General features: G+C 48.7%; 1 long non-coding RNA gene across 1 annotated transcript in view; it reads right to left on the bottom strand.

Moving 5' to 3' along the window:
- Nucleotides 1–3,439: 3,439 nt before the first annotated feature.
- Nucleotides 3,440–26,547, bottom strand: part of LOC134928131 (uncharacterized) — a 305,108-nt gene continuing 282,000 nt past the window's right edge. Inside the window, exons 3-4 of the long non-coding RNA XR_010177832.1 lie at nucleotides 3,614–3,763; nucleotides 3,440–3,504 (exon numbers count right to left, since the gene is read on the bottom strand). This is a non-coding gene — a long non-coding RNA (uncharacterized LOC134928131). The remainder of the gene's footprint in view (nucleotides 3,505–3,613; nucleotides 3,764–26,547) is intronic.

Below are 26,547 nucleotides of genomic sequence, written 5' to 3'. Positions count from 1 at the left end.
ATAGTCGCTACCTACGGGGGAGTGTATTTTTGCTTTGCAAGTGTGCAAACGCTTTTGCAGCCGGGCAGCACAAAAACGTTTTTTTGCAGTTTCTGAGTAGCTCTGGACTTTTTGGTCCCGGAGTTGACGTCAGACACCCACCCTGCAAACGCTTGGACACGCCTGCATTTTCCCAAACACTCCCAGAAAACGATCAGTTGACACCCATAAACGCCCTCTTTCTGTCAGTCACCTTGCGATCGGCTGTGCGAATGTATTCTTCGTTTAATCCATCGCCCAGCATCGATCCCCTTTGTACCCGTACAACGCGACTGCGCATTGCGATGCATACGCATGTGCAGTTTTGCCAAGTTTTAACCTGATTGCAGCTCTGCAAAAAGTTGCTAGCGAGCGATCAACTCGGAATTGCCCCCTAAGTGGACAGAGATAAAGTACCAGTCAATAAGCTCCTTACTGTCATTTTTCAAACACATCCTGTAAAATAGCGGTTAGGAGCTGATTGGCTGGTACTTTGGGGGTCATTCCGACCCGATTGCATGCTGCACTTCTTCGCAGCCGTGTGATCGGGTCGGAAGTGCGCATGCGCGGCAGACGCATTGCGCAGCCGTCGCCGGCAGCGACGCCTCCAACAAGGAAAGCGGTCACAGCGGTGACCACAAGAAGATTGAAAGGAGGAAGGCGGATTCGGGCGTCAACTCACCGTTTTTGGGGAGTTGAGATCAGAACGCAGGCGTGTCGAGGCGTTTGGAGGGCGGATGTCAGACGTCAATTCTGGGACCTGCAACGCTGAAGTGATCACACAGGGTGTGTAAGTCTTACCCTAATCTAGTTCTGCACAAAACTTTTTTGGCATAACAGGGCTGCATAAGTGAATGTAGCCTTGCTATGCAAAAAACCACTCCTCCAATGGGGTCATTCCAAGTTGATCGTAGCTGTGCTAAATTTAGCACAGCTACGATCATTCACACTGACATGCGGGGGGACGCCCAGCACTGGGCTAGTCCGCCCCGCATGTCAGTGCCGCCGCCCCCCCCCCCCCAGCATAAGTGCAAAGGCATCGCACAGCGGCGATGCCTTTGCACTTGAAGAGTAGCTCCCCTCCAGCGCAGCTTTAGTGTGCTGGCCGGGAGCTACTCGTCACTCCCCATCCCGCAGCGGCTGCATGTGATGTCACGCAGGCGCCGCGGCCAGCCCCCCCCAACGGACCGGACACGCCTGCGTTGGCCGGACCGTGCCCCCTAAACAGCAGCTTAATGCCGCCGTCCAGCCCCCTCCCGCTCAGCGACCGCCTCTGTCTGGCAACGACGGCGCATGCGCAGTTCCGACCCGATCGCTGCGCTGCGAGAAACTGCAGCGAGCGATCAGGTCGGAATGACCCCCCCATAGGTGGCGTCTACTTAATCGCACGGGCAGCAAAAAGTTGCTGCGTGCGATCAGGTCAGAATGAGGGCCCATATCTCTGTCCACTTTAGAGTCTCCAGCTGGTGTATCCAGTGGCTCTCTGCCCTTAACAGTAACAGACTCAATTAAACTCGGTGGGGTAAATTTACTAAGATTCGTAAGTCTCCCGATTTGGTGGGAGAATAATCACGATTGACATCGAAAGTGCAAAACTGCAACTTTTTGAATTTGTTACGATGGATTTACTAAGCTGTCGTATTCGTATTTTTTGTTTGGTCCGATGTCGATGTCAGTCGTGGTTTTCTAGTGTAGAATGCGGCCGATTTTTTTGTTTTGCGGCCGTGTTTGTAAGTTTTTTTTACGACTGCGTCACATGTCTGTTACGGCAGTGATTTTGATTTTGCTGCCGCGTTTTAGTCCTAAGTTTCGTTTTTGTCACGCGTCCGTGATTGGTTGTATTCGTGAAGGAGGAGTGTCTGTGCACATTACTATAAAACCGCCCCAAACACACCGCACCTCGTGGGTTTAGCTAGTGGAGAGGAGAGAGGAAGGTGTATTTGGAGTTGGTGAGTTTGGTGGAGTTTTTGGTGGATTTGGAGAGGAGTTTAGTGATTGTTGAGTGCTGTACTGTGTGTGTAAGTAGTCTTGTCATATTTGTAGTATTGTTTTTTCACAGTTTGTCAACTTTTTTGTCCTTGTTTTTTTTTTATAGTCTTTTGTCATTGTTTGTGAGTGAGTGAGTGAGTGAGTGAGTGAGTGAGTGAGTGAGTGAGTGAGTGAGCGTGTGTGTTGGCTGTGTGGTGTGTAGTAGTAGTAGTAGTGGTGGAGGAGTGTGTTTTTTGTATTGATTTTTCTGTGTTTTGTGTCGTTTGTCCTCATGTCTGACTCAGAGGTCAGTGTGGTGGAGGCTGTTAGTGAGGTGGAGGCTGTTAGTGAGGTGGAGGGGGTTAGTGAGAGGGAGGAGGTTAGTGAGGAGGAGGAGGGGGTGCCTGTTGCTGCATTCTCCAGTGATAGTGATGGTGCTGTGGCTCCGCAGCCACGCACCACTACCAAGACTGGCAGGAATATTAAGTTCAGCTATGCTGAAAACATGGCGTTGGTGCGTGAGCTGATGAAGCACCATCGCCAATTGTTTGGGCAGGATGCTGCCAAGGTGTCCTCCCGCAGGAAGTCTGTCCTGTGGGGGCAAGTAATAGTTGCCGTCAATAGTGAGGGTGTGGTGAGGCGGACTGAGGACACGTGTCGCAAGAGGTTCTATGACATAAAGCGGCGTGTCAAGGCCAAGATGGCCAAAGAGGCAAAATTAGCACGCAAAACCGGGGGTGGCCCCCCTTTCCGGGCAACCTATCGGGAGTGGGAGGAGCCTGTGCGGGCACTGATTCCAGCAGAAGTGGTGTCTGCAACTCATGTCCGGGATTCGGACCGACCCACGCAGGATGGTGAGTTTGTTATTTTTAAATTATATTTACAATTGTGCTAAATGATAATGGTGTGTATTTTTTTAGGTTAAAGGATGCATACATTGTTGGTCATGTATTGCAGGCCTATGCACCCTTAAGCTGGGTTTGTGTTTTGAAACTGCATTTCCCATCTTGCCTTGGCTGTAGCTTTTAAAATTTATAATGCTAAATCAGGTGCAGTGCATGCTGGTATGTGTAGTTGCAATAATTATTATGAGATCTTGCTTGGACATAGCTGTTGTATCTAATAGCAGCTTGTTATGATGTTTATTTTAAAAAGAAAAAAGGTTAACCCAACTTCTAATTTACATTTTGGTTCAAGTTGCAAGCATTCAATCTATGCAATATCTGACACATAATTCTCCAATGTTACCGATTTTTTTTGGTCAACACCATGTACATTTTTATATACACAACAAATTAAGGAATCACGAAGATCTTAAGCAGAAATTAGTTTAATTTACAATACGTACTAGATGGTTACAGTACACTAAGGCTTTGCAGTTAGCAATTTTTCACAAAGTATGGTAATAATGTTTTCTCCACTTTTTCAACAGTCCGACAGACCAGCCGGTCAGACAGGCCACAGACTACTCAGGATTATGCTGGTATTGCAGGTAAGAATTCACTGTAGTCACATATTCTGCAAACACATAGAAGGACAAAATATTAATGTTTATATATTCTCATAGGTTCTGCTTCTGTAAGCCGCCCTCCTGTAAGGCGCCCATCACAGGGCTCGGGTCACTTACCCAGGAGGCCAAGTAAGACACGGCGTCTTGCCTCGGAATCTGCGGATCCATCTTCCCCACCCAGGCGGCGCATTTCTGCAGTGTCACCCCAGCCACCACAGGCACTATTGGCGAGTCCACAGAGTGATGAGCCCAGATCACCTCAGTTATCTGGTGAGTCAAAACAGAAACTAAACACATAGCAAATAATCTACACAGTACAGTTACTATGTTGTGAGTTGTAGTTGAGATTACATGTTTGCCATAACAACCAATGTGATGTTACGTGTTAAATTTTTTAAGGTGCAAATGCTTAATTTTTCTATGTCTTAGTGGTTGATATCGCCAACATCAATTTTAAAAATGAACAGACATTTGTAAATATTTCTGCAACACACGTGCACATTAAAAATAAACAAAAATACTAAATGAACAAAAAAAAACACCACCCCCTCCACACCATTATAGTGTTCACACACCTCCCCTGTCCTGTATGTAGACTGCTTACTTGCTCCGCTCCTCTGGACTATCCAGGTAAGCAGTCTATATCCTGTTCAGGGGAGGTGACAGAACACTGTAATGCTGTGGAGGGGAGGTAGTTAGGTGAGGATTCCGCAAGTCTGTCTATGTGCACGCCTGTGATGGTATATATGTGTTTGAAAACCAAATAAATGAAAATTTGAAAAACACAACTCAAAATACTTAAAAAATGGAGCATTATGAATGTAGAAATGTTTAGAACTAGCAAATATATTATTTGTAAAGTAAACATTGCATGTTGCCCACCCCATACAGAGCCAAGCTTGATGCCCGACGTGGACCAGCAGAGACAAGACCAACAGGCAACATTCACACTGCAACTAACACCTGTTGACCCAAGCCAGCCAATACAGGCGCAGGATATCCCCCAAGCCTCCATGAGTCCACAACTGGTACAAGCTCCACCCCAGCCACAAATTCCAGATGACTTTTGGTCCAGTTGGACAAGCCAACAGACACAAAGCAATGCCAGCCTGACCGCACATACACAACACCTTGCCAGTCTGCCCCATCATCTACCGCGCATTAGTCGCAACTCGGGCAGACTGATTGTCCAAGTAGGCCGAATCACAACATCGATGGAGCAAATACGGGCAGACAACAACCAAATGCTGGCTCATTTAACGCGCATCATTGATGAGCAACAGCGCCAGCAACAAACACTCATCCAACTAATACAGCACAACCAGGTTGTGAATGAATCTTTATCCCGGATTGTAGCCAGCCACACTGCAACCAACACACAACTGAATGCCAGCATAAATAATTTGAGCAACAACATAACATTGATGGCAGCTCAACAAGTGACCTCCAGCTCTGGAATCACGACCCCTAGCCAAACGCCAGTAACCTCCCCTGTTCGGCGATCCTCCCGAGCACGTGCCAGTGAGCCAGCACAAAGCACAGCACCCAGCACACACAAGCGGAAAAAATAATACTTCTCAAAAATGTGTGTAACGCAATAAAAAAATTAGTTTTGACAAACACACAACTTCCTGTGTCCGTCTTAAACATTGTATAAGCTGCTATGTATGTATGTATCTTTTTCAGGGGTAATGAATGAAAATGTATTGATAACATAAACTAAGTACAATGGGGGTAATTCCGAGTTTATCGCAGCAGGAAATTTTTTAGCAGTTGGGCAAAACCATGTGCACTGCAGGGGAGGCAGATATAACATGTCCAGAGAGAGTTAGATTTGGGTGGGTTATTTTGTTTCTGTGCAGGGTAAATACTGGCTGCTTTATTTTTACACTGCAAATTAGATTTCAGATTGAACACCACACCCAAATCTAACTCTCTCTTCACATGTTATATCTGCCTCCCCTGCAGTGCACATGGTTTTGCCCAACTGCTAAAAAATATCCTGCTGCGATCAACTTGGAATTACCCCCAATGTACACACCACTAGAAACAACAAACAGTAAGTAACAAAACACACAATTGTTTGTATTGCAAAGTGTTTAGTCCTGGATAATTACATCCTACACAAACTTACCCGAAAAATACCGCTGAATCACTTCTTGCAGTACCTGCCTCCCTACATATGTACTCACACTGTCACGAGATGTTTCTAAATCCTCTGCTTGCTGATAGAGATGAGCGGGTTCGGTTTCTCTGAATCCGAACCCGCCAGAACTTCATGTTTTTTTTCACGGGTCCGAGCGACTCGGATCTTCCCGCCTTGCTCGGTTAACCCGAGCGCGCCCGAACGTCATCATGACGCTGTCGGATTCTCGCGAGGCTCGGATTCTATCGCGAGACTCGGATTCTATATAAGGAGCCGCGCGTCGCCGCCATTTTCACACGTGCATTGAGATTGATAGGGAGAGGACGTGGCTGGCGTCCTCTCCGTTTAGAATAGATTAGAGAGACACTTGATTTACTAATTTTGGGGAGCATTAGGAGTACTCAGTACAGTGCAGAGTTTTGCTGATAGTGACCAGTGACCACCAGTTTTATTTATAATCCGTTCTCTGCCTGAAAAAAGCGATACACAGCACACAGTGACTCAGTCACATACCATATCTGTGTGCACTGCTCAGGCTCAGGCCAGTGTGCTGCATCATCTATTATCTATATATAATATTATATATATCTGTCTGACTGCTCAGCTCACACAGCTTATAATTGTGGGGGAGACTGGGGAGCACTACTGCAGTGCCAGTTATAGGTTATAGCAGGAGCCAGGAGTACATAATATATTATATAGTGAGTGACCACCAGACACACAGTGCAGTTTATTTAATATATCCGTTCTCTGCCTGAAAAAAGCGATACACACAGTGACTCAGTCAGTCACATACCATATCTGTGTGCACTGCTCAGGCTCAGGCCAGTGTGCTGCATCATCTATATATATTATATATCTGTCTGACTGCTCAGCTCACACAGCTTATAATTGTGGGGGAGACTGGGGAGCACTACTGCAGTGCCAGTTATAGGTTATAGCAGGAGCCAGGAGTACATAATATTATATTAAAATTAAACAGTGCACACTTTTGCTGCAGGAGTGCCACTGCCAGTGTGACTAGTGACCAGTGACCTGACCACCAGTATATATAATATTAGTAGTATACTATCTCTTTATCAACCAGTCTATATTAGCAGCAGACACAGTACAGTGCGGTAGTTCATGGCTGTGGCTACCTCTGTGTCGGCACTCGGCAGCCCGTCCATAATTGTATATACCACCTAACCGTGGTTTTTTTTTCTTTCTTTATACATACATACTAGTTACGAGTATACTATCTCTTTATCAACCAGTCTATATATTAGCAGCAGACACAGTACAGTGCGGTAGTTCACGGCTGTGGCTACCTCTGTGTCGGCACTCGGCAGCCCGTCCATAATTGTATATACCACCTAACCGTGGTTTTTTTTTCTTTCTTTATACATACATACTAGTTACGAGTATACTATCTCTTTATCAACCAGTCTATATATTAGCAGCAGACACAGTACAGTGCGGTAGTTCACGGCTGTGGCTACCTCTGTGTCGGCACTCGGCAGCCCGTCCATAATTGTATATACCACCTAACCGTGGTTTTTTTTTCTTTCTTTATACATACATACTAGTTACGAGTATACTATCTCTTTATCAACCAGTCTATATATTAGCAGCAGACACAGTACAGTGCGGTAGTTCACGGCTGTGGCTACCTCTGTGTCGGCACTCGGCAGCCCGTCCATAATTGTATATACCACCTAACCGTGGTTTTTTTTTCTTTCTTTATACATACATACTAGTTACGAGTATACTATCTCTTTATCAACCAGTCTATATATTAGCAGCAGACACAGTACAGTGCGGTAGTTCACGGCTGTGGCTACCTCTGTGTCGGCACTCGGCAGCCCGTCCATAATTGTATATACCACCTAACCGTGGTTTTTTTTTCTTTCTTTATACATACATACTAGTTACGAGAATACTATCTCTTTATCAACCAGTCTATATTAGCAGCAGACACAGTACAGTGCGGTAGTTCACGGCTGTGGCTACCTCTGTGTCGGCACTCGGCAGCCCGTCCATAATTGTATATACCACCTAACCGTGGTTTTTTTTTCTTTCTTTATACATACATACTAGTTACGAGTATACTATCTCTTTATCAACCAGTCTATATATTAGCAGCAGACACAGTACAGTGCGGTAGTTCACGGCTGTGGCTACCTCTGTGTCGGCACTCGGCAGCCCGTCCATAATTGTATATACCACCTAACCGTGGTTTTTTTTTCTTTCTTTATACATACATACTAGTTACGAGTATACTATCTCTTTATCAACCAGTCTATATATTAGCAGCAGACACAGTACAGTGCGGTAGTTCACGGCTGTGGCTACCTCTGTGTCGGCACTCGGCAGCCCGTCCATAATTGTATATACCACCTAACCGTGGTTTTTTTTTCTTTCTTTATACATACATACTAGTTACGAGTATACTATCTCTTTATCAACCAGTCTATATATTAGCAGCAGACACAGTACAGTGCGGTAGTTCACGGCTGTGGCTACCTCTGTGTCGGCACTCGGCAGCCCGTCCATAATTGTATATACCACCTAACCGTGTTTTTTTTTTCTTTCTTTATACATACATACTAGTTACGAGTATACTATCTCTTTATCAACCAGTCTATATTAGCAGCAGACACAGTACAGTGCGGTAGTTCACGGCTGTGGCTACCTCTCTGTCGGCACTCGGCAGCCCGTCCATAATTGTATATACCACCTAACCGTGGTTTTTTTTTCTTTCTTTATACATACATACTAGTTACGAGTATACTATCTCTTTATCAACCAGTCTATATATTAGCAGCAGACACAGTACAGTGCGGTAGTTCACGGCTGTGGCTACCTCTGTGTCGGCACTCGGCAGCCCGTCCATAATTGTATATACCACCTAACCGTGGTTTTTTTTTCTTTCTTTATACATACATACATACTAGTTACGAGTATACTATCTCTTTATCAACCAGTCTATATATTAGCAGCAGACACAGTACAGTGCGGTAGTTCACGGCTGTGGCTACCTCTGTGTCGGCACTCGGCAGCCCGTCCATAATTGTATATACCACCTAACCGTGGTTTTTTTTTCTTTCTTTATACATACATACTAGTTACGAGTATACTATCTCTTTATCAACCAGTCTATATATTAGCAGCAGACACAGTACAGTGCGGTAGTTCACGGCTGTGGCTACCTCTGTGTCGGCACTCGGCAGCCCGTCCATAATTGTATACTAGTATCCAATCCATCCATCTCCATTGTTTACCTGAGGTGCCTTTTAGTTGTGCCTATTAAAATATGGAGAACAAAAATGTTGAGGTTCCAAAATTAGGGAAAGATCAAGATCCACTTCCACCTCGTGCTGAAGCTGCTGCCACTAGTCATGGCCGAGACGATGAAATGCCAGCAACGTCGTCTGCCAAGGCCGATGCCCAATGTCATAGTACAGAGCATGTCAAATCCAAAACACCAAATATCAGTAAAAAAAGGACTCCAAAACCTAAAATAAAATTGTCGGAGGAGAAGCGTAAACTTGCCAATATGCCATTTACCACACGGAGTGGCAAGGAACGGCTGAGGCCCTGGCCTATGTTCATGGCTAGTGGTTCAGCTTCACATGAGGATGGAAGCACTCAGCCTCTCGCTAGAAAAATGAAAAGACTCAAGCTGGCAAAAGCAGCACAGCAAAGAACTGTGCATTCTTCGAAATCCCAAATCCACAAGGAGAGTCCAATTGTGTCGGTTGCGATGCCTGACCTTCCCAACACTGGACGTGAAGAGCATGCGCCTTCCACCATTTGCACGCCCCCTGCAAGTGCTGGAAGGAGCACCCGCAGTCCAGTTCCTGATAGTCAGATTGAAGATGTCAGTGTTGAAGTACACCAGGATGAGGAGGATATGGGTGTTGCTGGCGCTGGGGAGGAAATTGACCAGGAGGATTCTGATGGTGAGGTGGTTTGTTTAAGTCAGGCACCCGGGGAGACACCTGTTGTCCGTGGGAGGAATATGGCCGTTGACATGCCAGGTGAAAATACCAAAAAAATCAGCTCTTCGGTGTGGAGGTATTTCACCAGAAATGCGGACAACAGGTGTCAAGCCGTGTGTTCCCTTTGTCAAGCTGTAATAAGTAGGGGTAAGGACGTTAACCACCTCGGAACATCCTCCCTTATACGTCACCTGCAGCGCATTCATAATAAGTCAGTGACAAGTTCAAAAACTTTGGGTGACAGCGGAAGCAGTCCACTGACCAGTAAATCCCTTCCTCTTGTAACCAAGCTCACGCAAACCACCCCACCAACTCCCTCAGTGTCAATTTCCTCCTTCCCCAGGAATGCCAATAGTCCTGCAGGCCATGTCACTGGCAATTCTGACGAGTCCTCTCCTGCCTGGGATTCCTCCGATGCATCCTTGCGTGTAACGCCTACTGCTGCTGGCGCTGCTGTTGTTGCCGCTGGGAGTCGATGGTCATCCCAGAGGGGAAGTCGTAAGCCCACTTGTACTACTTCCAGTAAGCAATTGACTGTTCAACAGTCCTTTGCGAGGAAGATGAAATATCACAGCAGTCATCCTACTGCAAAGCGGATAACTGAGTCCTTGACAACTATGTTGGTGTTAGACGTGCGTCCGGTATCCGCCGTTAGTTCACAGGGAACTAGACAATTTATTGAGGCAGTGTGCCCCCGTTACCAAATACCATCTAGGTTCCACTTCTCTAGGCAGGCGATACCGAGAATGTACACGGACGTCAGAAAAAGACTCACCAGTGTCCTAAAAAATGCAGTTGTACCCAATGTCCACTTAACCACGGACATGTGGACAAGTGGAGCAGGGCAGGGTTAGGACTATATGACTGTGACAGCCCACTGGGTAGATGTATGGACTCCCGCCGCAAGAACAGCAGCGGCGGCACCAGTAGCAGCATCTCGCAAACGCCAACTCTTTCCTAGGCAGGCTACGCTTTGTATCACCGCTTTCCAGAATACGCACACAGCTGAAAACCTCTTACGGCAACTGAGGAAGATCATCGCGGAATGGCTTACCCCAATTGGACTCTCCTGTGGATTTGTGGCATCGGACAACGCCAGCAATATTGTGTGTGCATTAAATATGGGCAAATTCCAGCACGTCCCATGTTTTGCACATACCTTGAATTTGGTGGTGCAGAATTTTTTAAAAAACGACAGGGGCGTGCAAGTGATGCTGTCGGTGGCCAGAAAAATTGCGGGACACTTTCGGCGTACAGGCACCACGTACAGAAGACTGGAGCACCACCAAAAACAACTGAACCTGCCCTGCCATCATCTGAAGCAAGAAGTGGTAACGAGGTGGAATTCAACCCTCTATATGCTTCAGAGGTTGGAGGAGCAGCAAAAGGCCATTCAAGCCTATACAATTGAGCACGATATAGTAGGTGGAATGCACCTGTCTCAAGTGCAGTGGAGAATGATTTCAACGTTGTGCAAGGTTCTGATGCCCTTTGAACTTGCCACACGTGAAGTCAGTTCAGACACTGCCAGCCTGAGTCAGGTCATTCCCCTCATCAGGCTTTTGCAGAAGAAGCTGGAGGCATTGAAGAAGGAGCTAAAAGGGAGCGATTCCGCTAGGCATGTGGGACTTGTGGATGCAGCCCTTAATTCGCTTAACAAGGATTCACGGGTGGTCAATCTGTTGAAATCAGAGCACTACATTTTGGCCACCGTGCTCGATCCTAGATTTAAAGCCTACCTTGGATCTCTCTTTCCGGCAGACACAGGTCTGCTGGGGTTGAAAGACCTGCTGGTGACAAAATTGTCAAGTCAAGCGGAACGCGACCTGTCAACATCTCCTCCTTCACATTCTCCCGCAACTGGGGGTGCGAGGAAAAGGCTCAGAATTCCGAGCCCACCCGCTGGCGGTGATGCAGGGCAGTCTGGAGCGACTGCTGATGCTGACATCTGGTCCGGACTGAAGGACCTGACAACGATTACGGACATGTCGTCTACTGTCACTGCATATGATTCTCTCAACATTGATAGAATGGTGGAGGATTATATGAGTGACCGCATCCAAGCAGGCACGTCACACAGTCCGTACTTATACTGGCAGGAAAAAGAGGCAATTTGGAGGCCCTTGCACAAACTGGCTTTATTCTACCTAAGTTGCCCTCCCACAAGTGTGTACTCCGAAAGAGTGTTTAGTGCCGCCGCTCACCTTGTCAGCAATCGGCGTACGAGGTTACATCCAGAAAATGTGGAGAAGATGATGTTCATTAAAATGAATTATAATCAATTCCTCCGCGGAGACATTGACCAGCAGCAATTGCCTCCACAAAGTACACAGGGAGCTGAGATGGTGGATTCCAGTGGGGACGAATTGATAATCTGTGAGGAGGGGGATGTACACGGTGATATATCGGAGGGTGAAGATGAGGTGGACATCTTGCCTCTGTAGAGCCAGTTTGTGCAAGGAGAGATTAATTGCTTCTTTTTTGGGGGGGGTCCAAACCAACCCGTCATATCAGTCACAGTCGTGTGGCAGACCCTGTCACTGAAATGATGGGTTGGTTAAAGTGTGCATGTCCTGTTTTGTTTATACAACATAAGGGTGGGTGGGAGGGCCCAGGGACAATTCCATCTTGCACCTCTTTTTTCTTTTCTTTTTCTTTGCATCATGTGCTGATTGGGGAGGGTTTTTTGGAAGGGACATCCTGCGTGACACTGCAGTGCCACTCCTAGATGGGCCCGGTGTTTGTGTCGGCCACTAGGGTCGCTAATCTTACTCACACAGTCAGCTACCTCATTGCGCCTCTTTTTTTCTTTGCGTCATGTGCTGTTTGGGGAGGGTTTTTTGGAAGGGACATCCTGCGTGACACTGCAGTGCCACTCCTAGATGGGCCCGGTGTTTGTGTCGGCCACTAGGGTCACTAATCTTACTCACACAGCTACCTCATTGCGCCTCTTTTTTTATTTGCGTCATGTGCTGTTTGGGGAGGGTTTTTTGGAAGGGACATCCTGCGTGACACTGCAGTGCCACTCCTAGATGGGCCCGGTGTTTGTGTCGGCCACTAGGGTCGCTAATCTTACTCACACAGCTACCTCATTGCGCCTCTTTTTTTCTTTGCGTCATGTGCTGTTTGGGGAGGGTTTTTTGGAAGGGCCATCCTGCGTGACACTGCAGTGCCACTCCTAGATGGGCCCGGTGTTTGTGTCGGCCACTAGGGTCGCTAATCTTACTCACACAGCTACCTCATTGCGCCTCTTTTTTTCTTTGCGTCATGTGCTGTTTGGGGAGGGTTTTTTGGAAGGGACATCCTGCGTGACACTGCAGTGCCACTCCTAGATGGGCCCGGTGTTTGTGTCGGCCACTAGGGTCGCTTATCTTACTCACACAGCGACCTCGGTGCAAATTTTAGGACTAAAAATAATATTGTGAGGTGTGAGGTATTCAGAATAGACTGAAAATGAGTGTAAATTATGGTTTTTGAGGTTAATAATACTTTGGGATCAAAATGACCCCCAAATTCTATGATTTAAGCTGTTTTTTAGTGTTTTTTGAAAAAAACACCCGAATCCAAAACACACCCGAATCCGACAAAAAAAATTCGGTGAGGTTTTGCCAAAACGCGTTCGAACCCAATACACGGCCGCGGAACCGAACCCAAAACCAAAACACAAAACCCGAAAAATTTCAGGCGCTCATCTCTACTTGCTGACTGCTTTCTCCCTCATCATGTGCCAGATGTTGAGTTAAACACAGATTATGGAGAAAACAGCAGCAGAACACAATTCTAGTCACCTTTGAGGGACTATACAACAAAAGGCCAGCAGATTTATCCAGACACCGAAACCGTGACTTCAGCACACCAAAACATCTTTCTATCACATTCCGCGTAGCCTTATGTGCATGATTGTAACTGTGTTCAGCAGGAGAATCAGGTTGGGACAATGGAGTAAGGAGCCAAGAGTAGCAGCCGTAACCCCCATCACCTGAAAAACAGATATAGTCAACATTAGTACAGGTGTAAGATTATTAATTCCCCTAGTCAAAAATGTAGTTTGTGGTTAAAAGACATACACACAACACATTATAAACATACCCAGCAGCCAGCCATCAGGCATTTGTCCGTCCTCAAATTTATCGAAGAGCGATGACTGACTGAGGATGAAGGAGTCATGGCAGCCACCAGGGTAACCTGCAACAACACTCATAATTTTTAAATTTGCATCACAGACCACCTGGACATTAGTGGATTGGGCCATATGTCTATTCGTATATATATATTGACGGCCCCTAGGTGATCTCAGCTGAACGTGTGTGCAATCTATGGCCCCCAGCACATTGGGCATGCTTGCAAGCTCATAGAAAGCTACCCTGACAGCACGCCACTCCGACTCCTGGGTAGGGAAGCAGATTGAGGCATTAATATGTGGATCCAAGACATCCAAAACCTGAGTGGACATTAAACAATCTAAGGTGAGTGTCATGTTAGGTATTCTATACAATACTGTGTTGTAAGAGCTTACAGAAGCAACACTTAGACATAACCGGCTATGTATTTTTGGACTCACCTGATTCAAATATTTTGAAAAGCTTGGCTGTGAGATACCAATAACGTCGCCTGCCACAGCCTGGAAGCTCCCAGTAGCCATAAAGTGTAACACAGCCAGGAGTTTGTGTAGGCCTGAGACAGAGCGAGAGCGTGCTGTCTCAGGGTCTAGTCCCAGTTTGACAAGGTCATACAGGCGGAAAATGTTGGTTCTATTTAGGCGGAACATCTGTATGACCCTATCATCGGACAATGCGTTTAAGTTTAAACGACCCCTAAAAAAACGTGGCTGGCGCAGCCTCCGCGGCACCTGGACAACCTGCTGACCATGTTCACTTACCTGGCCCTGATTTCTGGAAGCCTCATGGAGCAGTCTAAGGTATCCCACACCAAACATAAATTCATTGGCACACACCACAGCCGCCATTTCAGAGTGAGAGAATTTCAAAATGTGCCTGGAACACTTTTATAGGGCCAAACATTCAGGTGTGAGTAATGGATAATTGAGTACACATGTAAACACGCTTTTCAAAAGCAGGTGCGTTTTTTTTTAGGACTTTTTTACGAATTGTATTTTTTCACGGCCGCAAATGCATTTTCACGGCAGATATTACAATTACGAATGGTTAGTAAATGACCGAGATTCATATCTAAACAGGCGTATTTTGACCGATGGTGTATTCATTCGTAATTTTTTACAACTACTTCCAAAAAAATACGAATGCCCTCATCTCTGCCGTGATTTGAGTTTAGTAAATTACCGAGATGACACTTTGAAGAAAAAACGGCATCTCGGTCAAAATCGGGACCTTAGTAAATTTACCCCTGTGTCTTTCCTGCTTTATATAAACATTTTGTTAGCTTATAACTGTTATTTCCCTTTAAGTACTGTAGTTTATATAACTTTTATCTCCTCTCTTAGATAATATAGCATTTATGCTTGATAATCTCCTATGTATCTTTACTAGTTACTTACCCTTATATGCTTCCACATTCTTTTATGTGAGTACTATGGGCCTAATTTATGTTTGTACACAAATTGTGATGTTCTAGGCTACAGAGCTGCTAATGGGGGTGATTCCGAGTTGTTCGCTCGCTAGCTGCTTTTAGCAGCATTGCACACGCTAGGCCGCCGCCCTCTGGGAGTGAATCTTAGCTTAGCAGAATTGCGAACGAAAGATTAGCAGAATTGCAAATAGAAATTTCTTAGCAGTTTCTGAGTAGCTCGAGACTTACACATAGCGATCAGTTCAGTCAGTTTCGTTCCTGGTTTGACGTCACACACACACCCAGCGTTCGCCCAGCCACACCCCCGTTTCTCCAGACACTCCCGCGTTTTTCCCTGGCACGCCTGCGTTTTTCCGCACACTCCCAGAAAACGGTCAGTTTCCGCCCAGAAACACCCACTTCCTGTCAATCACACTACGATCAGCAGAACGATGAAAAAACTTTGTTACGCCGTGAGTAAAATACCAAACTTTTGTGCTAATTTACTTGGCGCAGGCGCACTGCGTACATTGCGCATGCGCAGTTTGCGACTAATCGCTCCGTAGCGAAAAAAAATAACGAGCGAACAACTCGGAATGACCCCCAATGTTGGCAAGTGAAGCTGTCCCCCTGGAATAAAAAGAGACACCCACCAGAGCCATCATACACTGATTCGCAGCTGCGTTCATCCTTCGCAGAATTGACACATATATGGGGAACATTAAGGCTAGGGTTAGGCCTGTGGCTATGCAGATTACACGCAGCAGTAGAGACACAAGCGCCATGTTTTTGAATGTAAGAGTTTGCTGCTGATAGCTGAAACACACCCCGCAAGTGAGATTGCAGCGGCATTTTGGTGCATGCACATTGCAACCGCAGCCCATGCACAGTATGCCAATCACTGTGTTGCATGATAATCGGCCATTAATACAAACATAAAATATGTGCGATTATGTTAGCTGTTTTTAACCCTCCGTGCTAGTCCAGCATTAATTATTGTACCTATTTGGTATATATGCTACATTATCATAGGTGTGCGCAGGGGGGGTGCCTGGTGCACACAGGCACCCCCTAATGTCCGGCACCCCGATCTCACATGCCTGATGCAGCGAGCGCCGAGCAGGCTGATTACTGTCCCCTCTGCACTGCACCCTGTCAGGACTGTATTACTGACCAGATGCCTGGGTTAATAAAGGGTGCCACTGCCACCGGCTTTCAAACTCCCGGCTCCACCTCCATGTACAAAAACAGCGTGATGTGATTATGTTATGCTGCTCGTACGCCCACCCGCCACATGCCCACCTCTCTCCTTTTATGCTATGCCAACGCCAGCCACTGATGAGGATCAGCATGCAGCCAGCGTTCCTCTTAGGAAGACAAATTCAATACTGGCAGGCGGCTGGCAGCAACATTGACACGTCACTCATTTTTCCAGCAGCGGCAGCAGTACTAGTCTGCGACGGTCAGTGTCAGTGAGTGACTGACTTGTAAGTAAGCTGCTGCAGCTTGCAGGGGGAGCCAGACCAGGCTGAGGAGGAGCAGTGTAATTGCACTGAGGGCCCTCAGGGGTGTTTGTTTGGAGCACACCACAACATCTGACAATGTATCTGCTTTATTAGGATTGGTACAAGGGTGGATATTTTATATTGCATTGACAGTCAATAGATGGTTCTAGACACGCCCAAAAGGTGGTGCTAGACACACCCCTCCGACGGTGCAACCACTAATAAAATGTTCTGATATAGTTTTATTATAACTCCTGTGCATCATTTGCTAATATTGCAGTGCACTTTGGGCCTAATTCAGACCTGATTACTCGCTAGGGGTTTTCTGCACTGCTGCGGGCAGATAGTCGCCGCCCATAGGAGAGTGTATTTTTGCTTTGCAAGTGTGCGAACGCATGTGCAGCCGAGCAGTACAAAAAAGTTTTGTGCAGTTTCTGAGTAGCCCAGGACTTACTCAGACGCTGCGATCATTTCAGCCTGTCCGGGACCGGAATTGACGTCAGACACCCACCCTGCATACGCTTGGGAACGCCTGCGTTTTTCCAACCATTCTCAGAAAATGGTAAGTCGACGCCCAGAAACGCCTTCTTCCTGTCAATCTCCTTGCGATCGACTGTGCGAATGGATTCTTCGAACAAACCATCGCCCAGTGACGATCCTCTTTGTAGCCATACTACGCACCTGCGCATTGCGGTGCATACACATGCATAGTTCTGATGTGATCGCAGAGCAGCAAAAAATCCTAGTGTGCGATCAGGTCTGAATGACTGTATGTTTACTCTGCTGACTAGTTACACTGTAACTTTTGATTTTCTTTACTACTGGCTGTACATAGAAATCAAGCAGCTGCGCTATTGGTTACAGCACGACCCCCGAGCCAAAATAATCAGACGTCCTGGTGGGTATTTAAAGGGCTTATGACACAAGACTGAGGGCTACTGCTAAGTACGGGACAGAACCTGAAAGGTATGTGCAAGCAGCCCCCACTCCTGAGTGTGCAACAAGGTCCAAATCTCAAGGACCTAATGTACAGGTACAAAAATCTTTTTACAATGAAAATCTATCCACTATAATAAGGATGTTAAATAGTAAAAGAAGAATTTTTGTAACCCATGGCTGCTTGTATGGACTTGTTTTTATTTTTTTTTATGTTTTTCCTTAGTGTCTGTTAAGGGATCAATTTTGAGATATATATATATATATATATATATATGTGTGTGAAAGAGTGGTAGAACCCGCCGCCTTTTGTGTTGTGTGGTTTCCAAGTGAAGCTAGAATAATACTAAGCGTACCGCATCTCAAGTGTGTTCAAGCCTGTAGAATGGATGTAACTTCTCCTGGTCGCGATCTTCTTACTTCCGGTTACTCCGTGGGTGGACCGTGAGGAGATTTAAAAACCACAATAGTGTAATATTGCAAAACAACACTAACACACCACACTAACAGGTGTGCTGGTATAGAAAACGTTTTTCAAATGTGATGAATAGTGAAAGAATAATTCACCCAGTGTCAATTTCACAAACACAGTGGTGTATCCGCAACCTAAGGTAGTTTAAAAATAAGTACCATCAGGACTTGTAGATCTTGCATATAGTATGTTCCTTTATGGTGTTCCTCTCCCGTGGTGTGGAGTTCAGGGCTCCTTAACAAGGTGTGAACTAGGCACAAGGGAGTGTTATCATCAACTGGATTACTGATTTATAGCTGATAAATCCAACGCGTTTCGTCTATTTGACTTCATCAGGGGTAGCAAAAAAATAAAAAAAATAAAAATAATAATAATAATAATTATTATTGGGATCAAAATATTACATCAATGGTTCTGCAATAAGGATGTTTAAAAAGCGACCTTTATATAAAGGCTTCATATATAGAAGGAAAAAATGGACCTTAAAAAGTGGTTTCCCACTTAGACTCTAATAAGAGCCTTTTCATCTTTAGTACTGGATCAACCTAGACGCATGAAATGATTCAGTGCACTGGATTAAAATTTTTATAAGAAGATAGGGAAGCATCAAAAGGTATATCCAGAGTAAAGATAATTATTATAAAACACTGGAACTTCCAGAAGGACCCACAGTTGTATCATAAATGATCTCCCAACCTGCAACCATGGGTGTGGAAATTTCACAATCTCCTCACGGTCCACCCACGGAGTGACTGGGGAAGTAAGAAGATCGCGACCAGGAGAAGTTACATCCATTCTACAGGCTTGAACACACTTGAGATGCGGTACGCTTAGTATTACTCTAGCTTCACTTGGAAACCACACAACCCAAAAGGCGCCGGGTTCTACCACTCTTTCACATTTTAATTCAACCGGACTTTGGAAATAGAGCCACACAAGAGAACCTGCCTAGCAGCCCCCCAGAATTAGGGGATGTGTTTTTGAACTTTGAACGGGATTTATCATTATACTTACCTACAATAGTCTTGTTTTATTGGTAGCAGCGCTATTTGCACCACTGTTCACATATATATATATATATATATCTCAAAATTGATATACAGTATTTAGTGTGTGTAAATCTTGTATATTACCACATGTTAATGCATACTACAGTTTATACCAGCCCTGGAAAGCAGACGATCACCATCCATATAATAGATTTTTTGCATGGTTTCCCCCTCTAACCACAAGGTAAAATGGGGACCAGGGTTGACCCTAGTAGTTTCTCCATTTTAGCGGTTTCCATCATAGGAATGAATGGTGCATAGTGTCTCCATTCAATCTTATGGGATAACAATGATTGACTGAGCCCTGGGAGTGCAAAGTGAATCAAGAAGCTGTTGCTATGGCAGTGGCTCCTGATTGAGATTATATATATATATATATATATACATATATACATACTAGGTGCTTCATCGCGCCCTACGGGCACTCTTCACACCGTCGAAAGGGGCTGCGCCCCCTTAACTCCTGCAGAGAGGCGCGGGGCGGCAGGGAGGGGACACAGAGAGGCGCGGGGCGGCAGGGAGGGGACACAGAGAGGCACGGGGCGGCAGGGAGGGGACACAGAGAGGCGCTGGCTGCAGGGAGGGGACACAGAGGCGTGGAGCGGCGGGGGGGATACACAGAGGTGCGGGGTGGCGGTGGGAGGACACAGAGGCGCGGGGCGGCAGGGGGGGACACAGACAGGCGGGGCGGCAGGGAGGGGACACAGACGCGCAGGGCAGTGGTGGTGGATACAGAGAAGCAGGCGGTAGGGAGGGGATAGAGCAGGGAGGGGACACAGAGACGCAGGGCGGGGACACAGACGCAGGGAGGGGACACAGAGGCGGGGCGGCAGGGAGGGGACACAGAGGCAGGGCGGCAGGGGGGATACAGAGACGCGGTGCGGCAGAGGGGAAACAGAGACATGGGGCGGTGGGAGGGTACACAGACGCAGGGAGGGGACACAGACGCAGGGAGGGGACAAAGACGCAGGGCGGTAGGGAGGGGATACAGAGACGCAGGGCGGTGGGGAGGATACAGAGACGCAGGGCGGTGGGGGGGATACAGAGACGCAGGGCGGTGGGGGGGATACAGAGACGCAGGGCAGTGGTGGGGGATACAGAGACGCGGGGCAGTGGTGGGGGATACAGACGCAGGGCAGTAGAGAGGGTACACAAATGCAGGGCGGTAGGGAGGGGATACAGAGACGCAGTGCGGTGGTGGGGGATACAGAGATGCGGTGCGGTAGGGAGGGGATACAGAGACGCAGTGCGGTAGGGAGGGGATACAGAAACGCGGGGCGGCAGGTAGGGGATACAGAGACGCGGGGCGGCAGGGAGGGAGGGGATACAGAGAAGCGGCGGGGTAGGGGGGGATACAGAGACGTGGGGCGGTAGAAGGGGATACAGAGACGCAGGGCGGTAGGGGGGGATACAGAGACGCAGGGCGGTGGGGGGGGGATACAGAGACGTGGGGGGACAGGGAGGTACAACACAGACGCGGGGCAGCAGGGAGGGGATACAGAGATGCAGGGCGGCGGGATGGGGATACAGAGACGCAGGGCGGTGGGGGGATACAGAGACGCAGGGCGGTGTTGGTGGGATACAGAGACGCGGGGTGGTAGGGAGGGTACACAGATGCAGGGCGGCAAGGAGGGGTTGCAGAGACGTGGGGTGGCAGGGAGGGGATGCAGAGACGTGGGGCGGCTGGGAGGGGATGCAGAGACGCAGGGAGGGGACACAGAGAGGCGGGGCGGCAGGGAGGGGACGCAGAGAGGCGAGGCGGCAGGGAGGGGATGCAGAGACGTGGGGCGGCAGGGAGGGGGCGCAGAGATGCGGGCGGCAGGGAGGGGACGCAGAGACGCGGGGCGGCAGGGAGGGGACGCAGAGATGCGGGGCAGCAGGGAGGGGACTCAGAGATGCGGGGCGGCAGGGAGGGGACGCATAGATGCGGGGCGGCAGGGATGGGACGCAGAGATGCGGGGCGGCAGGGAAGGGACGCAGAGATGCGGGGGGACGCAGAGACGCAGTGCTGCCTGTGCACTCTCTCTCACCTGTGAGGTTGGTGTAGCGGCCACAGTAGCAGGCGCGCTGTCCCCCGTCTCTGGCCTGTGGACACGGTTGAAGCTGCGGCGTCAGGGGCACTGGCTTCGTCCGTTTTGTGGACGGCTTCAGGTGGGACAGTGTGTCCCAGGCGTGGCTGCAATGTGCTGGGTGTGTGTGGAGGGCGGGTTCGCGGCGGTGTGAGATGCGGCGGTTTGGTCAGGCGTGGGGCAGACGCTGGGTCCTGTTCCAGTCTGTCACAGCCGCGGCTGCAATGCACGAGCTGGTGGCGGGGTTGTGCGGAGGGAGGGAGGGAGGGGTGCTGTGGGCTGCAGCTGTCTGGTCATCCGTGGTGCGGCTGGCGGGGCCCGGCCACCATGTCCCTGCCGCGGATGGATGTGAGAGATGGTGCTGGGATTGGTAATGTGGGGTTAGGGTGTTTGTGCTGGAACGTTATGCGGACGTTGGGTATGGGGGTGGCTGGCCCGTCAGTGGCTGTATGTGGGAGCTGGTGCAGGGGTTTTGTGGAGGGGGGGTTTGGGGGGGGGGGGTGCGGGTGGCATTGGGGTGTAGGTTGCTTTGTGTTTGTGGGGAAACCAAGGGAGGGGTGCATGCTTACCCGGCACTGTGCTACGTCCGTCCACTGGTGGCTTCTGTGTGGGGATGGTGGGTGGTTTCTGTGGCTGCTGCTACGTTCTAATCTGTGCTGGCACTGGGACAGGGCAGGAGCTGCTAACTCCGCCCAGCCCTGTGACTCCACCCAGCATTAGAGGGCCAGGCACAGACAAGGCAAATATATAGGAGATAATATAGCACCCTCTGTATTGATTATTACTTGTGCATGATATACTGTTTACGCCAGGAAATCAGACTGTCACTGTACATTGCATTTCCTGCATGCCTGCTTTATAGAGGAGGCACTGACTTGTGTTCATATTTCAGGGGGTCATTCCGACCTGATCGCACGCTGCCGTTTTTCACAGCGCAGCGATCGGGACACTACTGCGCATACCTATGCACAGTACGGGTGCAAAGCGGATTGTTGCTGTGTGATGGGTTTTACGAAGAATCCATTCGCACAGCCGATCGCAAGGAGATTGACAGGAAGAAGGCGTTTATGGGTGTCAACTGACCATTTTCTGGGAGTGGTTGGAAAAATGCAAGCGTGTCCAAGCGTTTGCAGGGCGAGTGTCTGACGTCGATTCCGGTCCAGAACAGGCAGAATTGGCTGTTGGACCGTGAGATCCGAATGGTTTGCAAACCGGCACCACATTTGAAATGGGCAGCTCAGCATCCACTGAACCCTGAACTCCTGAAACATGTACTACAGTGGCGCCCTGAGACCACTTGCCCTCACCCACCCGCCGTGCGTCATCTGCTCCTGCATGTGGGAAAGTACAGTGGCATACCCATTGTGCAACCGCAGAGGTGCCGGCTGCTACCACCACTAGCACGAGGGACTCCAGCACTGCGTGACGGGGAACAAGCAGCTGTGCGGCCAGGACTGGGTTTGAGCCGGGACAGCTGCAGGAAGCACGATGGGCACCAGCTCCCGGAGGACGGGGAGGGGGAAAGGGGGAGGGCTTCCACCAGGTGCTGCCGGAGCTCCTACTCTCCAGGAGCTCATCAAGGAAGTGGCCAAGAGGCTGCACATGTCCAGGGAAGACCCCATCACTGAGCCTGATTTTGAAAGCTTGCTTAGACTATGATTCAGTGACCCCCAGTGCCCGGGAACAGCATGCTGTATGACCATGGTTAGTCAACCCTTGCCAGATAAGTAGCACAGCCTAGGATAACCTTTTAATTTTAAGGGTAATGTGAAACTTGACTCACTTATGTTTGGGTGTATGTGCTACAGTCAAATAGGTTAATTTGGTGTGTTTTTTTCCCCATTCTCAGTATCACTCTCTATAGATATTCCTATGTTCACCTCTCTGTTACCCTCACCTCTCTGCCTCTTTCTCTTGTCCTCATCTCTCTTTCTCGCCTCTCTCATCCTCATCTCTCTTATTGTCACCTCTCTGTCGTCCTCATCTGTCGCTCTCGCTTCTCTCTCTCTCTCTCTCTCTCTCTCTCTCTCATCTGTAACCTCTCTCTCACCCTCACCTCTCTGCCTCTCTCTTGCTCTCATCTCTAACCTCTCTCACCCTCACCTTTCTGCCTCTCTCTCTCTTGTCCTCATCTCTAAGCTCTTTCCTCACCTCTCTGCCTCTCTCTCTTGTCCTCATCTGTAATCTCTCTCTCTCTCTCTCTCTCTCTCTCTCTCTCTCCTCACCTCTCTCGCTTGTCCTCATCTCTAACCTCTCTCTCTCCTCACCTCTCTCCCCCTCACCTCTCTGCCTCTCTCTTGTCCTCATCTCTAACCTCTCTCTCTCCTCACCTCTCTCTCACCCTCACCTCTCTGCCTCTCTCTCTTGTTCTCATCTCTAACCTCTCTCTCCTCCCCTCTCACCCTTGCCTCTCTCTCTTCTTCTCATCTCTAACCTCTCTCTCTCCTCCCCCTCACCTCTCTGCCTCTCTCTCTTGTCCTCATCTCTAACCTCTCTCTCTCTCTCTCTCTCTCCCTCCTCACCTCTCTCTCACCCTCACCTCTCTGCCTTTCTCTCTTGTCCTCATCTCTAACCTCTCTCTCCTCACCTCTCTCTCACCCTTGCCTCTCTCTCTCTTGTCCTAATCTCTAACCTCTCTCTCTCTCCTCCCCCTCACCTCTCTGCCTCTGTCTTGTCCTCATCTCTAACCTCTCTCTCTCTCTCCCTCTCCCTCCTCACCTCTCTCTCACCCTCACCTCTCTGCCTTTATCTCTTGTCCTCATTTCTAACCTCTCTCTCCTCACCTCTCTCTCACCCTTGCCTCTCTCTCTCTCCTCACCTCTCTCTCACCCTCACCTCTCTGCCTCTCTCTTGTCCTCATCTCTAACCTCTCTCACCCTCCCCTCTCTGCCTCTCTCTTGTCCTCATATCTAACCTCTCTCACCCTCACATCTCTCTGCCTCTCTCTTGTCCTCATCTCTAACCTCTCTCTCCTCACCTCTCTCTCACCCTCACCTCTCTGCCTCTCTCTCTTGACCTCATGTCTAACCTCTCTCTCCTCACCTCTCTCTCACCCTTGCCTCACTCTCTTGTCCTCATCTCTAACCTCTCTCTCCTCCCCCTCACCTCTCTGCCTCTCTCTCTTGTCCTCATCTCTAACCTCTCTCTCTCCTCACCTCTCTCTCACCCTCACCTCTCTGCCTTTCTCTTTTGTCCTCATCTCTAACCTCTCTCCTCACCTCTCTCACCCTTGACTCTCTCTCTTGTCCTCATCTCTAACCTCTATCTGCTGACCTCTCTCTCACCCTCACCTCTCTGCCTCTCTCTCTTGTCCTCATCTCTCACCTCTCTCTCGCTCTCTCCTCACCTCTCTCTCACCCTCACCTCTCTGCCTCTCTCTCTTGTCCTCATCTCTAACCTCTCTATCTCCTCACCTCTCTCTCAGCCTCACCTCTCTGCCTCTCTCTCTTGTCCTCATCTCCAACCTCTCTCTCCTCACCTCTCTCTCACCCTCACCTCTCTGTCTCTCTCTCTTGTCCTCATCTCTCCTCACCTCTCTCTCTCACCCTAACCTCTCTGCCTCTCTTGTCCTCATCTCTAACCTCTCTCCTCAACTCTTACCTCTCTGCTTCTCTCTCTTGTCCTCATCTCTAACCTCTCTCTCTCCTCACCTCTCTCTCTCGCCCTCACCTCTCTGCCTCTCTCTCTTGTCTTCATCTCTAACCTCTCTCTTCTCAGCTCTCTCTCACCCTTGCCTCACTCTCTTGTCCTCATCTCTAACCTCTCTCTCCTCCCCCTCACCTCTCTGCCTTTCTCTTTTGTCCTCATCTCTAACCTCTCTCCTCACCTCTCTCTCACCCTTGCCTCTCTCTTGTCCTCATCTCTAACCTCTCTCTGCTGACCTCTCTCTCACCCTCACCTCTCTGCCTCTCTCTTGTCCTCATCTCTAACCTCTCTCACCCTCACCTCTCTGCCTCTCTCTCTTGTCCTCATCTCTCACCTCTCTCTCGCTCTCTCCTCACCTCTCTCTCACCCTCACCTCTCTGCCTCTCTCTCTTGTCCTCATCTCTAACCTCTCTCTCTCCTCACCTCTCTCTCAGCCTCACCTCTCTGCCTCTCTCTCTTGTCCTCATCTCCAACCTCTCTCTCCTCACCTCTCTCTCACCCTCACCTCTCTGTCTCTCTCTCTTGTCCTCATCTCTCCTCACCTCTCTCTCTCACCCTAACCTCTCTGCCTCTCTTGTCCTCATCTCTAACCTCTCTCTCTCTCCTCAACTCTCACCTCTCTGCCTCTCTCTCTTGTCCTCATCTCTAACCTCTCTCTCTCCTCACCTCTCTCTCACCCTCACCTCTCTGCCTTTCTCTTTTGTCCTCATCTCTAACCTCTCCCCTCACCTCTCTCTCACCCTTGCCTCTCTCTCTTGTCCTCATCTCTAACCTCTCTCTCCTGACCTCTCTCTCACCCTCACCTCTCTGCCTCTCTCTTGTCCTAATCTCTAACCTCTCTCACCCTCACCTCTCTGCCTCTTTCTCTTGTTCTCCTCTCACCTCTCTCTCACTCTCTCCTCACCTCTCTCTCACCCTCACCTCTCTGCCTCTCTCTCCTGTCCTCATCTCTAACCTCTCTATCTCCTCACCTCTCTCTCAGCCTCACCTCTCTGCCTCTCTCTCTTGTCCTCATCTCTCCTCACCTCTCTCTCACCCTATCCTCTCTGTCTCTCTTGTCTTCATCTCTAACCTCTCTCTCTCCTCAACTCTCACCTCTCTCTTGTCCTCATCTCTAACCTCTCTCTCTCTCTCCCCCCTCACCTCTCTCTCACCCTTACATCTCTTCCTCTCTCTCTTTGTCCTCATCTCTAACCTCTCTCTCTCTCCTCACCTCTCTCACCCTCACCTCTCTGCCTCTCTCTCCTGTCCTCATCTCTAACCTCTCTCATCTGGCGCTATTCAATTCAGCTCATATTAAGTCGGCGAATGCCCATTTTCGCCGACTTAACAGGTTGAATTGTCAGGAGAATGGGCATTCTCTGACTAAACTCCCCGCCGCGCCGGCCGCGCGTCAGCACTTTTGTCGGATTTCCTCTCTCATCCCCCGGAGGTGAGAGAAGAATTTCCGACAATTGGTGTCACTTGGCACTGTATTGAATAGTGCCAGGAGCTAACTCCCGGCGCTATTCAACTGTCGCTGAATAGAATTGACCCCTATATTTTATTCTCTTTTCCTCACCTCTTTCTCTCATCTTCACCTCTGTCTCTCTTTCTCTGGTCTTCTCTCTCTCGTTCTCACCTCTCTCTCTCTCTCTCTCTCTCTCTCTCTCCCTCACTTCCCTCTCTCTTGTCCTTTCTTTTTCTCTCTTGACCTTCTCTCTCTCTCTCTCTGATCCTC

Source organism: Pseudophryne corroboree, chromosome 5 (assembly GCF_028390025.1).
Source record: "Pseudophryne corroboree isolate aPseCor3 chromosome 5, aPseCor3.hap2, whole genome shotgun sequence".
Lineage (NCBI taxonomy): Eukaryota > Metazoa > Chordata > Amphibia > Anura > Myobatrachidae > Pseudophryne > Pseudophryne corroboree.
The sequence above is the reverse complement of the archived record's forward strand: the minus strand, read 5'-3'. Positions and strand labels throughout refer to the sequence as shown.